The 17,038-nt window shown below is 43.3% G+C and overlaps 1 protein-coding gene across 5 annotated transcripts in view; it reads right to left on the reverse strand.

Annotated features, from left to right (window-relative positions):
- Positions 1 to 17,038, reverse strand: part of NCOA1 (nuclear receptor coactivator 1) — a 188,489-nt gene that overhangs the window by 126,257 nt on the left and 45,194 nt on the right. For all 5 annotated transcript variants that reach the window (XM_076332528.1, XM_076332531.1, XM_076332527.1 and 2 more), the window contains exon 2: positions 4,388 to 4,555. The gene's annotated coding sequence lies outside the window, so the exon portion shown is untranslated. The remainder of the gene's footprint in view (positions 1 to 4,387; positions 4,556 to 17,038) is intronic.

The raw sequence follows: 17,038 nt of genomic DNA on the forward strand, positions 1-17,038 counted from the left end.
AAAACAAAGTAGTCAAAATAGATCTAATCAAAGCTCCTGGGCAAGCAATGTTTAATGGAAGATGACCAAGTCCTTACTTAGACATTTTAATTTTTTGAAGGAGCTAAGCACCAAAAGTTCTACTTAATGGAAGAGGTGTGTGTCTCAAATACTTTCTGTATAAACAAAGCACCCAATCTGACTGTCCAACTATAGGTTTTACATGTGAAAACAAAAGCATCTAATGGTATTTTTAGAAAAAAGGAACAGAAAGAGTTCTCAGATGTGAAACTACAACCAGCTCCCGTATCAAAACAGTTCTTCCTTAATTTCACACAGAAGAGCCAAAGTCACTAGCAGACATCTGAAATCCCATCAACTGTTTTCTTCTCAACATATGCTTGAAACTTTTGTCTTTAGCATTGTGCAGGTGCCCCTAACATATAAACATCTAACAGAAAGAGGTCTTTCAACGTTACGCAAACAAGGACTGCAGCAGAATCAAATGACCAAATAAAAACAAAACGGGGGGGAGACTCAGTTAAGACTTGAACACCTTCAACAGGGTGAATGCTTTTAATATAAACTTTTTTGCTAGTGACAGCTGGTTATAACATCTTCATGACAAATATGAAAAGAAATGTGTTGGGGGCCTCCATGTGCTCATTCTAACTTTTCTTCTAAAAAAAAAAAAAAACCAAACCAAAAACCAAAAAGGCTCAACTCTTCAGCATTTGTATTTGGCAACCTAAAGAGAGAAACAGATCTCCTGTTATTGTGGCTGCAGGCTGGCCAGCAGAAGTACAAGAAGCCTGACCTGAAGTTGCAATATTGCTAGTGGGTGTCCTCTGCAAAGCAGCAGAAGCTTCAGACCTCTCCCTGCACGTGGTCCACGGCGATTGTCATAGAATCATAGAATGGTTTGGGTTGGAAGGGACCTCTAAAGGTCATCTAGTTCCAACCCCCCTGCCGTGGGCAGGGACATCTGCAACTAGACCTGGTTGCTCAAAGCCCCGTCCAACCTGGCCTTGAACACTTCCAGGGATGGGGCATCCACCACCTCTCTGGGCAACCTGGGCCAGTGCCTCACCACCCTCATAGTGAAGGATTTCTTCCTTAGAGCTAATCTAAATCTCCCCTCTTTCAGTTTAAAGCCCTTCCCCCTTGTCCTATCACTACAGGCCCTACTAAAAAGTCCCGCTCCAGCTTTCTTGCAGGCCCCCTTCAGGTACGGGAAGGCTGCTGTAAGGTCTCCCCGGAGCCTTCTCTTCTCCAGGCTGAACAATCCCAACTCTCTCAGCCTGTCTTCATTGGAGAGGTGCTCCAGCCCTCTGATCATCTTTGTGGCCCTCCTCTGGACTTGCTCCAACAGGTCCCTGTCCTTCTTATGTTGGGGGCTCCAGAGCTGAAGGCAGTGCTCCAAGTGGGGTCTCATGAGAATGGAGTCCTGTCTGTTCTCCACCAGGCAACCTAGAGAGCCTTTTCCAGTGGGCATGGTGGAGGTTCGTGGTTTGTTTGTGCTCTTTGCTTTTTAAAAGCAAGGCTTCAGGAATGCCCCAATGGCTTTAATTCGTACATAGTGAGACAAGCCTGGGATTTCTTCTTCCTAAGTCCCCAAAAGTGCTACGCGCATCTTTGTGTTGATCAGCAGGACTCCATTTGAAATACATGGCTGAAACAACATCCCTCTCTAAAACTAACAAAAGAGGTAGAAGAACAGATGATTTAGAAGTATGGTGACTGCCAAGCCCATCATCTGTGTCCTTCTTAACCCGGCAGCAGCCCCCGGGAAAAGGGAACGGCAAGGCAGAGGTTATGACTTCAAGGAAACTCACCTACGGTAAATACCTCTCACGAGATACCATTTATAAAGTGTTGCAACACTTGAAAATGCTGTTAACAGCAGGAAATCTATTTAAAGTGGAAGGAATATAATCACTAAGGAATAAAGAAGGAGTTTTGGCTCAGCAAAGACCGAGGGCTAGGGTGGGGGAGGGAGCGTCTCAGCGACTGCATTTACATTTTTTCATCTCAAAGCCCCATTGCAGGATAAAGGGGATGGGAACTCAATCACAGCAACCGGATTTCATGCCAAGCCAGAAAGTCCATTTGCTAGAGGAAAGAACGAAATTTAATAAGATTTGGGGGGGGGGTGTGGAATAAGGAAAGGCTGGGAGGTGCCAGGTGGGATGAAAGCAGGGCTCCCCCCGGCTCACTGCAGGGGCTAGCCCGTCAGTCCCCTAAATTAGGGGAAATCCAGAGCAGCCGAGGAGGCACCTCTCCCTTAAAATTAATCTAGAACTCGCTCTTCCTCCCCGCAACAATATCCAATTTCATAGTTAAGAATTTAACCCTTTACTTGCCTGGGCTGCATTCGTCAAGCTGCCCGACGTTAAGAGATGTCTCAGGTAAAGCCTGGCCGCTGCCAGGCGCGTGATTTGTACTGATTGCTTTGGAGAGGGGGGGGAAGGAGAAAATTAAGAAGACAAAGCTGCACACAGCCCATGCTCCAGCCCGAGGCCATCGGTCTGCAAGTTCCCAGCCTGGACAGGTATTAATCAGCACCTGGAAAGCAGGAGGTCAGCAGCGGGGAGAGCCCACCACCACCCTGAGAGGTCACCTCTTCAAAAGCTGAATCTGGTCAGATACCGGAGAGAAAAATAAAGACATCTTAAGAGTCGCAGGAGCTAAGATTTTTTGTTTGTGTGGGATAGGGCTTACCCGCTTCCAATCACAAAGTAGCTGTTCTGTCCAGAGCGAAAGGTGATCTTTTTGCAGTAAAAAATGCTGAATCCAACTGTGCATTTATCAGGCAAAGCGCGGTTTAATAATTAACTCTGAGCAGCACTTCCAGCACTGGATTTGGGCTCTGCTGGTTTCTTACTGCTCACGGGCAGCCCCCCAGCTCCTCTCCACCCAGGCAACTCTGAGCTAACAGGTCAGGACAGCACAGAGCAATACAGAAGCGATATTATTTCCAAATTTTACAACCATGCCTAATTACTGCCATCATTTGCGCTACAAATGGAAGACACCAAGGCAGAGAGCAAAGAGCTTTGCCCAAAAACGCAGGGCAAACGCTAGACAGCCAGACAGAGCGGGGCAAGGGGGGATGGCTCCCAGCTACCACTACCCCTGTGCCCCATCTTGGGCATCCTATTATCCACCCTCCGGCCACCAAACCAATGAGGGGAGGACATCTAGAACGGGGCACTGACATCTCCAAGCCACCTCAGTCCCTGCTGCAGCGATCATCCCACCACACCACAATTTAGGGAAGCAGCCAACTCAAGGACAGAAACCAGGTAGCCAAAGCAGCTTATGGAGGACATACGTCATCGGTATCTTACTGGGACCAGTATTTACACTGCACTGAAGAGGAGCATAGGAGCAAGTCACACTCAGTCCAGATAGAAATATCCCATTTTCCATTGCACTCCAGCCAAAACCAGCTCCGACGCAAAAGTTTCTTGCAACACCAGCCATCTCAGACAGGAAATTGTGATACAAGCAATATAAAATTTCATCAGACAAAAGCAACTGTAGTGATATATGTAATTTTTGCCTTACGGCATGTCAGCTAGAAGCTGGTTTTCCAGGGGAATTAGCAGGGGTACAGGTCCTCCCCTCTCCTGCGTACTCAAGGTCCACAGCAATAAGCACTCCCAGTCTTGATGGAGAGAGGCTGCAAATCCCACAGCCATACAGTAGCTGCAGCCAACCCATCACCCAACTGCTACTTGTTTTACCATTTTGTTCATTTCTAAATATATTCTACTGTCTTTCCGAGTTACTGCTCCATTACAACAATTTTCCTTTAAGATATTGCTGGCTGTGGGCAAACCACAGAAGTGTTCAAGTTGTTACGTACATCAGCTAGTAAGGACTACAAGGATGCTGAGTCCACACTTCTTGCTCCGGAAGCTGTAGTGGCCCTTGCCATAAAACATTTTGATTTCCCAAGTTTGTGACTTTTAAAATTCTCTAGTTATGGACTCAATTCACCTGAGCAACACCACGAGCCAGCCTACAGCATAACACTGACTTACCAAAACCACATATTATTCTTTAGCGCAAATTCTTTGCATACCATTCTGACACCGCAGCAATTAGCTATTCAATTTTGCAAAACATATTGAGAAAGCACAGCTGATTCAGGCAATAATTTCATCTTTATGAGCTTTTAAAACAACTCTCATAGCTACGAATGCAATGCAGACTGACTGCACATCTCATGTACGGAAAACAACCCAAAGGATGCCAAGGACAGAGAAAAACAGTGACTTTTGCTTTCAGCAGTCTCAATAATTAATTCCGCATGAAGAGGTGCTCCAGTAATAACCACCTCCATGACAGGTTTAAACATTTTCCGCCAGAGGAAAGAAGAAAGAGAGACCTGCAACCTTACCTCTATCTTCCCGAGGTGAAAGATGGTTCATGGGAAAAACTGGACTCTTCAGTTAATTAAACAGCAAACAACAGAATCCTAGAGCCTCAGCAAACGCAGGCATCGACCTTCCATGGGCAGTCTTCACATGAACTCTTCTGATAGGGGACCAGCATCAATTACTGAGTCCTGTGGAGGAAAAGAGAGTTTGTCTGCATTATCTTTCATTTATCTTTCTGAATTATTATTCACACGATGCAATTTTCAGTGTTTTAAGTAGAAAAACAGCAACGCTGAGGTCAACTATTAATTCGCAGCAGCATCATTAACAGCTTGCTGACCTTCTCAATACTATCAATTTGCAAGGTATCTTTTTTATTTCATTGGAAAAGAACTCATCAAGGTTCCACAAGCTTTAAGCTACTTGGGGAAATAAAGTAAATGAAAGCTTAATACTCCAATACTTTAAATTCTCCCCTCCCTCTTTGCCAGTGCCACTCCTAAGAAATAAAGATTACCCTCCAGAAAAACACAGCGCAAGATCTAGTAGCAAATCTGCCATAGCGAGACAGCATCTACGCCAACATGGGAGATAAAAACTAGCACCAGAAAATTACAGTTGGTGTTTACAGCCAACAGGCTGCAGACCACCGCCGAACTCATAAAACTCAAAGATAATGAGATCCTTCCCTGCCTCACAAAGGCACGGATAGTAAATTGCTGTTGTTACTAAGCATTAAGCTAGAACTGGATCAAGGGGATTTCTCCAGTTCCTCCTCTTCCGCAGACTTTCTGTATCACCTTCGATAAGCCAGGTAGCCTCTGAACCCGAGATGAGCATAATTATTTCTCTCCCGAAGCACGTACTCCATAAAAAGATACCAAAACTGCAGTATGTCCATTTTCTTCAGCTATCCCCTCTCCTGTAAGTCATACCAGTCTGAACCTTGTTCCTCTCGAGCCAAACGCTAGTATGGCAACTAATCTGTGGCTTGCAAAGACCTTGCGTGGTTGAAAAATTTAAGTTCATAAAATAGGGCTCTTCATATTGTGATGCGCTGCCTGCATTCTAATGAAAAAGTAAGTAATTTAAAAAAAAACCCAACCATGGAAACACTGAGATGAGCTTCATAATCTTTCTTCCAAGCCACTCCACACATTGCAGTTTCTGTAGCCAAGCTTGCTACCCACCCATCAAATGCTCCGAGACAGAAGTCCCAATACTGCTTTTGAACTTTTATTTGTAGTAGCTATAGGATGCAATTCATCTCAATCAATCTTAGACACCTAAGAGCTGGTTGGAAACCGGAGCTGGTAATTCCAGGGTCCCTCTGCAGTCAATAAACAGGTCCACGAATCTCCCCTTGGAGATGCTGGACGGAGATGTCTACAGGTCCTCAGCAGCCCAACCGGCCCCAAAGGCTAGCTGCTGCTTCAGCGGATCAGGTTTGGCCCCTGAGGAACCACCAGGTTAGGAATCCACATTAAATTACTTCCAGGATGTGTCTATTTTCTTTCTCTCTCTCTCTCTCACAGGGTTACTAGGATTATTGGGTTAAATTTATACATCTAATTCCGAGTATCTGAAGCTAGATGAGGGGAGTACCATCATTAGTTCAAAACCTGCTCGTCCCCATCGCCGCTCCTGCTATTACAAAAGAAATTACTTACATGGACAGTCATTAGAATACTGTCTTAATAATGCACCCGTCATTAGCAACACAAGACTCTTAAAGTCGCTCGTTGCAATTTATTCATGAAAAATCAAGTAGGCAAAAGGAGGGAGGAAAACTCAGATGGCAGCATCGTCTCCAAGGCACTGGCAGAGAACAACTCTGGAAGCTTATGGATCCACATCCGAACAGACAGGTGTGACTAGAGCACATCCCGATGGGAGATGGGATGCCTGCCTTGTTAAGCATCCATTGTTATACACACGTGCATATAAATGAACACAAAAGATGCACAAACTGCTGTATCGCTCAGGCTTCCAGTCTGAAAGTTGCATTTTACCAGTAGGAGACGGTCTTTGAATTTCTAAATAATATGTATGTCCCAGCTGCTTTCACTGCCCCTACAATAAATAGACAAAATGATGCTAAGGAATGAACACTAAAAACAGAAAAACATTATAAATAATAATGGAAACTCTAAGAATATGTTTCCAGATTCCTGGGGCAAGGTGTGTGTCTGGGGGGGGGATTAAGCTCCCAAAACTAAAAAGGGAAGATGTTCCTGTTTTAAAAAAATAAAAATACTTATCTCAACCTGGCTCTCATGAAAAGGAAAGCAACCATCAGAATAAAAATATATATATATTAAAGAGAAGAAAACCTAAACGAAACATTAAAATACATCAGAAATGTAGTGATATGAAACAGCAAGAGAAGCAAAATACAATGAGAGGAACCACAATACTCACAGGTTCGAGCATATCACGTTATAAAAATTACCTAGGAACAGCAAATTCCAGCAACGGCCGAGGATTGTTACTGCACAGAAACAGAGCAACCACCAGCAACATTATAGCAGTGGCAGAAGAATGCAACAAATATTTCTGTTCATTAATTAAGAAAGAAACCAGATGGTATAGTCATGCCACAGGAAACATTTTCTATTCCAACAGCGATGCAGGCAGATGTGAAACAACAGCTAACAGAGCTGGTCATTTTTAAGTCAGGAGATCTTCAGCTGCATCCCGGCGGCTTTAAAAGAGCTGGACGAGAAACCCTCTGGACCATTTATTGTTGCTTCCCGCAAGCGTTAACTTGGGAGGTTTGAGAGCATTGAAGGACATGCTGTTGTGTCAATATTTTAAAAGCGTGAGCAGGATGACCAGGCTAATACCAAGCTACCGGTCCAGCTCACATTCCAGGAAGACAAGGAAAATGCTGGTATAAAACCTAATTAGGAATTACAAGAAGTAAATAACTGATGTCTATCGACACACAGGTCTTATATCAATTGTATGTGTTTTTATTAAGACTACAAGATTGGCTGCAAACTGTAACAGCTCTGATGCAACATACTTGGAGTTCGGTAAATCATTTAACTTTGTAAAGTATGATTTCTCAAGTAACTGGAATTACATTATATAACATGGAATATATTAAACAGATTAATAATTGGCCATGCGACAAATCATAAAATATAACTAGATCATCATTAATCACGTGCTCGTACTGAAATCCCAGAAGGAGCAGTTCTTGCGCCCTACATTACTCATCCTCCTGCAAGCCATGAGCAAAAGCCACTGCAACTCAGACTCACACTGACTCTGAAAGCTGCAAATAGCAAAGGACACGAGATCTGCCTCCTCCACCAACGTGACTACAACCAAAGACCTTGCACAACTTTATAACCAAACACAGAGTTGGAGCAGAGACCCTTCCCAATCCAGATGAGATGTAACAGAGGAGGGACACACCAGCAGCCTATGAAGGCAGCAGCAGCCTGCTCAGTGCAAGAACAAGGAGGCAAGAAATGAAAGTAGCAGGTGGCAAGTCCAAAACCAAACAAGAGACAGCAGTTTCTTCACACACAACCCAGCTAAGCAGTTTAGCTCCTTGCCACAGAATGTTGTGCTTGCTAAACATCTGCACGAGCTCAAGGGAGGACCGGCCGTGTCACAGAGCAGACACCCACGATGGTTACTAATAAGATGGACATCATCTCTGGGTGGGAAAGTCCTGGAGATGTTGAAAGATCAGAGGCTGGAGAGTTGGGAAAGTGTCATACAGGGTCTGCCCAGTTCTCACATCCTTCTAGAGGCTCCACTTTTAGAAACAGGGTGCAGATCATCAACACTATTCTTATATTCTCACCTAAGAGTAGAGGAAACTGTACTTTGGAAAAGATCTCAGTGATGGTGGACCACCAACCACCCGTGACTCCCCAGTGCAGCTTCCTTTGGCAACGGCACTGCATCGTCCACGCACATGAAAAACTCCTGAAAGTGGGAGCTCAACCCACTATTTCAAATACAACTGAACTCGGGGAGGTCCTACAGCCTCTCGTGCAGGTGACCGTATCAGACACTATTAACAACCTCTCCTTTTCCAGAGATGGTGAAACCATGGCTTTTGAACCACAAGCAGCCTACAGGCAGCCATAGTCACTCCCAGAGTGCAGCGCAGTTGCACAAGAAGTAGTGGGGTGATGCCGTCCCAGGGTCATCGGATGATCTGAGCCCACAGCAGCAGAAGAAAGCTGGTTTGAGAGGCAGACAGAAACACACGCCTCATTTAGAGAGCACCAAACATCTTCCAGACATAATCCCCTGGCAGAACCACTCCATCCCCTCAAGCTCTCCCATGTCCCACACGTTTTCTTTGTCCTCAACCATATGAAGATTTTGCTAAGCTTTCCCAGGTCATTACTACACAACCTGTCTGCAGACCACTACCCATAGTCTATTAATCACAGTAAGAAGCTGAAGGAGCTGGATCCTGGCTTTTCTTTCCAAAACATAATACCTTGAGGCAATAATAAAAGACACTTTACAAGTGCTATTATGCACAAGCTTTCAGTTTAAGATACAGAGAGATCTGGAGGACAGATAAAAGAAATAAGTATCCATAGATTATATACATCAACCGCCCAGGATATTTTTCCCTTTCATCAGAAAGCATTTTAATTAGTAGGAATATGCACTTAGAGATTTCCAACATAAAAAACCCTAAGGCCTTTCACTAAAGCTTGCATTGACTGGTGACCTTTGCTCTTCTGTTTTCTTCCCAAATCCTGTATTCAGCATTTTTTGCTCAAACTATTGACAACTTTCACTGAATGGTTTGAAGTTATTTACTTTAGGTGTATCCACGTTTTCCCCCCCAACAAAGCATCAAAGTTGGGTTGTTCCCTGCAACCCGACAAAGCAGAAAGAAGAAATATCCCATACAAGTCGATGGACTGGATCCTGGTTTTAAACAGTTGAAGCTGAGGGCAAGAAGTGGGTTATCCACGATCTTGTTAAGCCTATCCTCTGAAGCTGCTTTGAGCAAGGTTCAGACCAGATGGCCTCCTGACACCCCTTCCACCTAAACTATTCCGCATTAACTACAGCAGATTCAGCGTATCAGAAGTTCTCCTTATCCCACGAAAATGTATTCAAACACACATAGGAGAGCCTGGTGTGTTGCTGAACCCATCAGCCTTTCCATCCATATGCCTGATTTGAAATTCTACTAATCAGTTGAAAAATTAGTGGAAAGTATAAGGAAGCTAAAATCTAGCATGGTGTTTAGGCTCAAGGTCAACTGCTAATATATTTTTGAGTAAAATATATCCACTAAACCATTTCAGTTGTTCCAGCGACCAGAAGAAACAACTTCCTGTCATCCTTCATCCATGCTAGATCTCACCCAAAACCTTTCATCTTTAGCTTACTACAACATTTTCCAGTCCCTCGAAGTCATGTGCTTTCTACTGCATCCTCAGCCATGGACCTACAGGGCATAAACGCTTTGCAGCTGAGTTCTCACACAGCCCGTGATGGACCAAGCCACCACAGCACCTTTGAAGCGGTCATCATTTAGCATGTGAAACACGCATCTTTCAATACCTCCCTTGTTATATTTTACTTAAGGCTCCAAATATTTTATCGGTGACTGTTTAATACTAAAATGCATAAACAAGGGTCTGTGGAGCCAGGACCAGAAACAGCATTACTCTCGTCACTTGATGAGCGGGCTCCAGACCACAAGGTCATGAAGGTTTGTCATGAAGACAAACATGAACATAGCTCTGGGTTTGTCCAGCCTTGGCCCACGCTGTGACCGTAGGATCCTCTCCTGTCTTTCCACTGCCAAAGTTTGTTCCATTTAGCCTAGGTAATCAAAGGTAATAAATTGTACCCAACTATAAAAAGCAAGTGGAAAGGAGTTAGGAGGGATTTAATGTTTATTGTATGTTGACAAAATCCATAATTTATTTACTTGTTTTTCATTGCCGTGCTATATATAAAAAGGGCACACTACAAAGTAATATTAAAAAAAGGACAGCTTTGTTACAAGGGGTTGCAGGGAGCCTCCCGCAAGGACCTTCCTTTTCTGCCTGCTTACAAGTAACGTGCAGCACCAAATATTTTTTTGCAACTCCTCCAAACTCCAAGGCTGTTGGGCCAGTGTAAATGCTGCATTTTTAAAAGGGATATTTAATGTCCCTGGAGTAAGGACATTCAGGCAACAGTTTCAAGGCAATGCCAATTCTCACTACATTTTCCCCCCGTGAAAGTACTCTTTCAGGTTCCCTTTAAATTTGATTTTGCTTAAGAACTTATACACATTTTTGGGCATATGGAAAGCCTGTTTTCCACCTTATCTACTTTTTCATGTACCACTGCCTGATTTATACACAATACCAAATAAGTGTTGCAGGAGACAGAGAGAAAAGCCATTTTGCAAGAGGGCTAAATCCATTTGCCAGTTAACTGTTGCAAATTAAAAGGTCAGAAAAACAATCACTGTATTTGGAAAGAATAATTTTACACAACTAAGACCTCAACGGAAAAAAAAAATAATATTAACTTTGTTCCAGTAAAGCGAGTTGTCTTATCTACCCATGAGGAAGTTTAATAAACAGCTTTCTGTACTTCTAAGGTTTTGAACGCGTGCCAGGTTTTGCAGGATTCTCACTCGTCCTAGATGAAACTGCAGGGCTTTAACTGAAAAGCAGAAAGTGTAAAATATGTTTTAAAATAAATCTGAAGGAGAAATTGATTGCGTTTGTTCGTTTAGGCAATCAATAACAACAGGCAACACTAATACTAAAGTTACATCTGCAGATTGCTCCTACTGTTACCGATCAAGACCGATCAATTAACCTGCCGGTTCCCAAAGCCCAGGGTACTCCTGCAAGACAGGAGAGGCACATCACGGAGCCCAAGCTAGGAGCCATGCCAGACTTCTGCAGGTCTCTGCAACAATCTCGTATGTCCATGAATGCTCAACCCGCCACAGGTCTCCTACACCATCACTGGCTTTTCTTCATTCACCCGCCTCATCGCAACACAAAGCCCAGAGTTCCCAGTTTTGATATTTATGCAAATTGCTGTAATTTTGAACCAGCTCAAGATTTCACAAGTGCTGTGAAGCCGTAATAGCGCTTTGCTGGCAGAAGTCCCCAGCTGGACCACTTCAGGAGCTTCAGGCGGTGGAAATCACACAAGTCAAAATCTCTCCCTTGCCATGGACTTGACCATCATCAGCTCTGGAGAACACTGAACCTGCCACAGGATCCTACAAAGAGAATAAACCTGAAAGCTCTTTAGCAGATGACACTTTCTAAGGGTGCTTCAGCCACCCCTGCCGCAGTACATGCAAGCAGGACTCCTGTTTTGCATCCTGAAAGCAGAAGTGTGCTTTAAGGGGAGAAAAGAAAATCCCCAAACCAAAACCCGAAGCGTTTTTCTATCCACACACAACCCAGCACCCCAGGTTGCCCACTCACTACATTTTGCCAAATTAATCCATAGCTTGCTCCTAGCCAAAGGAATCATTAGATTTATGTCCAAAAACTCTCAAGTCATTAATGGCCTTAACTGCACGCTTTATATCACTTTTTAATAACCTCCTGATATAGATTAGATCCAACTTTATTACTCCCTCACCGGCTGAACGTGAACTCTACGAACACCCTAATTTCTGGAACAGCATCCACATTCTCAGAATATTTGGTTTCTCTCATTAGGGCAAATTTGGTTTCAAGCCAAACGACATATAAATAATTATTTACACAGCTCAGTACTCCTGCAGTGCTCAGACTCCTTTTCTTCCAAAGCCCCACAGTTATCTTAAATGTCTACCGTCATTTGCAAACTATTTTGCCAGGCTGATGCCAAAGGGTGATAACCGCTTGCTTGCTTGATGTCAGCTCCTTGGAAAGGCTGAAATCGCATGACGTTTCCAAAGGTCTATACTTGAAGCTTTCTCTGAGTAATCAAGGAGAGATGATCTCGTACAGAAGAGAGTAACTGGTTTGAAGAGCTGTGCAAATGCTAATTCCTCGGGCTGGAAAGAAGATGCATCTTTGAAAGTGGAATTTAAGCCGTCACAGGTTCCCTGTTCCAACAAAACCAGCTCCTACCACACTTTAAAAATAAATCCCTAATCTGAGATCTCCTGCAAAGAACAATCTTGATCTTAGGAACGTGAGACTGACTTTTACTTCTTTCCTACCTTTTTTTCTTTCTACTCAAAGCCAGTGACGATGATTAAATGATGACAAATGGGTTTGTACGGGTACCATCGTGAAACAGGCTGCTGTCCAAGTTAACTTTAAGTGATGCACAAATATGCTGTTATACCAAGTGATGCACAGGCACTGTGGTGGCCTCAACCCTTCAGGATCACTTGAACAGCTGTGCACTGGATTACAAGTATGTGGTACAGTACTTTAAACTGTTTACTTTCTTACTATCCATCATTAAAATGTGCTTAACAACAAGCACCAGCAGCCTGGGACAGATGTTCTTGCCTTTTTTTCTTCCACAACAAAATGTAATTTAAAAAAACTAATGGAGAAGGATATCAAAAATAAAATACATAAAAGATATTGTATATAAAATTACAGAGTACAAAAATTTTCGTTATTAACACAGAGAAGGTGTACTAGAGAACAACAGTGACAACTTTGCTATTAATTCGTATGTCTGGACTTTCAGCTCCTGATTATCCTTGTCTTACATTTTTAACTCTAAAGATGCTTTATTGTCCTGGCGTCAAAACAATGACAGGGGGAGGCATTAGACATTGTGAAATCCTAATTTTCTTGATTTCAATGAATTTGGAATTTCAATTACATTAGACCTCAAACATCGTTTCAGGAGGGCGTGGGTCATGCTGAGTCAAGCTTGGGAGTAAGCGTAAGCTGAAGATGCAAAGCACTCTGCACCACCACGGGTACACATCTCTAATAAAAACATCACTGTCCTCAGCCCTGTGATTTCAGATCTGTATCTCATCACCTTTATTGAATCCAAACTCTGGCAGAGCTCGTTATATCCAGAAGCAATTTAGAAGTTTCTGAGAAGCTGACTCAATAGGTTTCTTTAAAAAGTAAAGCCAACAAAATAATTTTAGAATGTTCTCTGACGCTTCTGGAGTGTCGTGTCTTAATGATTAAATATATTGGGACGACGAAGGGGAAAAAAGAAACGAAGACGACTTTCTGAAACAAACGCCACTTCAAGATTTGAAAACTGCTCTTCTCTCACCGCCCCCATTACTCACATAATTATATTTGAGATTTTTATACAATGCAGATAGCTCAGATAAACAGACTGGATATGAACACAGAAGTTCTGTGCTTACTATAATCCCCAGCTGACAATTAAATAACACAAAGCATATTAATACTAAGAAAACAATTATACTGGAGTTATAACTCCATATATTGTGGAGTAGCATAAATCCATATATGCATAATACAAGAATATGTAGCTATAGCTACAGAAAGAAAACCCAGTAGTAAAAAGGTAATTTTGAGGACTCCAATGAGTGGAAAAAAATGTAAAGTGAAACCTTCATCACTGCTATGTTACTGCACACTAAAATACAATGCTGTTTAAACAGTTTAAATGCATGTTTATCTTTTTTAATTATTTCAATATGGTGCTCAAAAAAAATACTGAGACTTCATCAAAAAACAAATTACTTAAAATGGTAAGAACATTTCTAGAAAGTTTCATCAAAGTCAGGACCAAGGATGGGAAATGGCTTATGCTTCTTGTTCTATGAGAGAGGGGAAAGGTGGGTGTAGGGGGAAGGAAATTCCATGTACAAGAGCATCCAGCGTGCAAGCTGCCACTGCAGCTGGCAAAGCACAGGTGCCACCGAGGATGAGGACCACTAAAGGCAGCTTGGAATATATCACCAAAGCTTTTAAGATGACATGCTTATCAGCCTGAATGCCTAACCAGTGCTTTAGAAATAAAGGATTACTGGGAGGAGAGGGCCCGTGTTTATACAGAAGAGCTGTAGTGAACTGAAAAGCTTTACAGCTCTTTCTCATGTATTTATGCTTATTAAAAAAAAAAAATCCAAGATGCCATAAGCTTATCTGTATTTATAACTTTAGCTATTTGAAAGCTTTGTCTGAATTGATTCCCAATGTAAGCTGAGAATTCCCTCCCCTGCTTTCATGTGCTATTTTAGCTTAATCATTTCACTGACAACGCTGCAGAAGGTGAGCAAGGGGATGCCAAGGGTGGACTCCTGCAAACAACCATGATGGCCATGCATGCACTATGGGGACTGAGATGACAAGGACAACCGCTTTACCTTCTCAGCTACTAGCACCCACTGACAGATCAGATTCAATAATCATAAATTCTCATATAAAGCCTATTCCGTGCTATAAACTGGCCTTGACTGGGCACAGGTGGAAGAGCAGCTCCAGGGCGGTGAATGGGGGACTGTATAAGGGAAACAGAGACAACTCGAACAGAAAAGTCAAGGGTTAACCACCGCTTTTCCCTTTATCCACTGCAGCCTCAAATAGCTCGCGAAATTTCCTACCACCCAGCTACGCTCCTCTAAGCCTGAAAGGTGGGGGTCGGTCTCTTCTCCCAAGGAACAAGCGATAGGACGAGAGGAAATGGCCTCAAGTTGCACCAGGGGAGGTTTAGATTGGATATTAGGAAAAATTTCTTCACCAAAAGGGTTGTCAAGCATTGGAACAGGCTGCCCACGGACGTAGTTGAGTCACCATCCCTGGAGGTATTTCAAAGACGTGTAGATGTGGTGCTTAGGGACATGGTTTAGTGGTGGACTTGGCAGTGTTAGGTTAACAGTTGGACTTGATGATCTTAAAGGTCTTTTCCAACCTAAACGATTCTACGGTGATTCTACGCTCCTCTAAGCCTGTTTTCCACTAATTTTAGAGAAAAGGGATTCCAGCTGCACATGCAGACTAGCAAAGTGTCAGTGCTAATATACGTCCTCCCACTCCTCTGCTCTTGCATCCACCATGTCCTACCATCGGTCCGGAGCCACCCCAAAAATACAGCATCGCGCTGGTTTTCTGTGTGGTCTGCCATCAAAAGAGGGCACGGGCAGGGAACGAAAAAGACTTTTCAGAAGCAGATGACTATAGCCACGGAAGTTGAATGTAACATTATAAAAGAGAGGAGAAAAAAAGCTGTTCATAAATTGCTTTAAGTCAATCCATCGAGATGTGTTTTCTGCAAAACGTGTCTCTTGCAGAACTTCAGAACCTGCAGGCAAACCAACCCCTTAACGTTCAAGTTTCTCCCATCCATCAATCCAGAGACCAAGCTCCCTGCTGCTCTGATCCTTCCAGGGAAACCAGCTCCAACAACAGAGGATTTGGCTGAGAATTTCCACCTGTGGCTAGCGGCAATGTGAACAAGCCTTTTTCTGTGAAGCTCCTCAAACCAGTCCCAAACCACTGCTTTTCCTTTTCAGAATTAAAAGCAGATGGTAAACTCATCAAAGGACAGTTATCTAAACAGTTCCTGAGATTCAACATCTCTCTTCATTATCCAGCTGAAATATATTGTTTTCACATTCATACTCCCAACTCCGATCTGTTTATTGGTTTGCAATAGTGGGGAATTCCCTCCTCCTTTTCCAATAGCAACTTGGTAACCACAGCACATTTGGCAATTTCTTAGACAATATTCCTTTGAAGTGTTAACCAAAAGGGGATGGAAATGAGAAACAGCTACACTGGAGGTGGTGCAAAGATGCACTCCACTGTAGAAACTTCAGCAAAGATCAAATCTCCTGAAGTAAGTCCTCAGTGTCACCGTTTGAGGGGAGAATTTGATATACCCTTTTCTGACAAACAAGCTAGCAGCAAAGCGAAGGATTCAGAAGTGTCACCTCCAATATCCATTCAAAACCTGTACAACACGCAGACTCCAAATCACTTTGATCTACCGAAGAACAGCACGTTTTGTGGATAAAGCCACTTTAAAGAAACCGGGGGCTGTAGACACTTCAGATGGGCACGTACAACGTGCCCAGAACACGAGCACAGTGAGGCTGAGCTCTCTGCACTCCAGATGGATGCTCCTCTGCCCTGTCCCATGGCACAGGACCCCCCTGGCAGATGCCATACCTGCACCGCAGGACCACCAAGCCTTGGCTGTCAGGATCTTTTTAATTGCAGACCCATGTCCTAAAGCAGATGGGATCACCATAGTGAGAACCAAGGCATATTTGGGCAGAAGACACCAGGGTGGGGAAGAAGCACAGTAGACACTCTCCAGCAGTCCACAGGTCCTGAACTTCCTCCATCAATTCCTCCATCAAGTAATACTATCAAAGTAATTCCTCCATCAAGCCCAGAAATTCTCATCTTCTACAATTATACCTGCGAGGAGCAGGGAGTTGGACTCGATGATCCTTATGGGTCCCTTCTAGCTTGAGATATTCTATGATTCTAGAATGAGAGATACAGGAAAACATGGATCTCAACTAAAGCATCCATTTTACTTAATCCCCAGATTGCTCCAGTGGTGTTTATACTCTAACACGAGAGCACTCCAGCTGCAATTTGCTGTATAGAAACACGACCAGAAGGGAGAGAACATTGCAAATCCAGCAAAAAAACACCCACTCCTGCGTTACATGTATTAACCAAAACGATCTCCTAACCCATTAGCACGACATCTCGATTTCAACACCATCCTGAGCTATACGAGGA

This window comes from Aptenodytes patagonicus, chromosome 3, assembly GCF_965638725.1.
Source record: "Aptenodytes patagonicus chromosome 3, bAptPat1.pri.cur, whole genome shotgun sequence".
Classification (NCBI taxonomy): domain Eukaryota; kingdom Metazoa; phylum Chordata; class Aves; order Sphenisciformes; family Spheniscidae; genus Aptenodytes; species Aptenodytes patagonicus.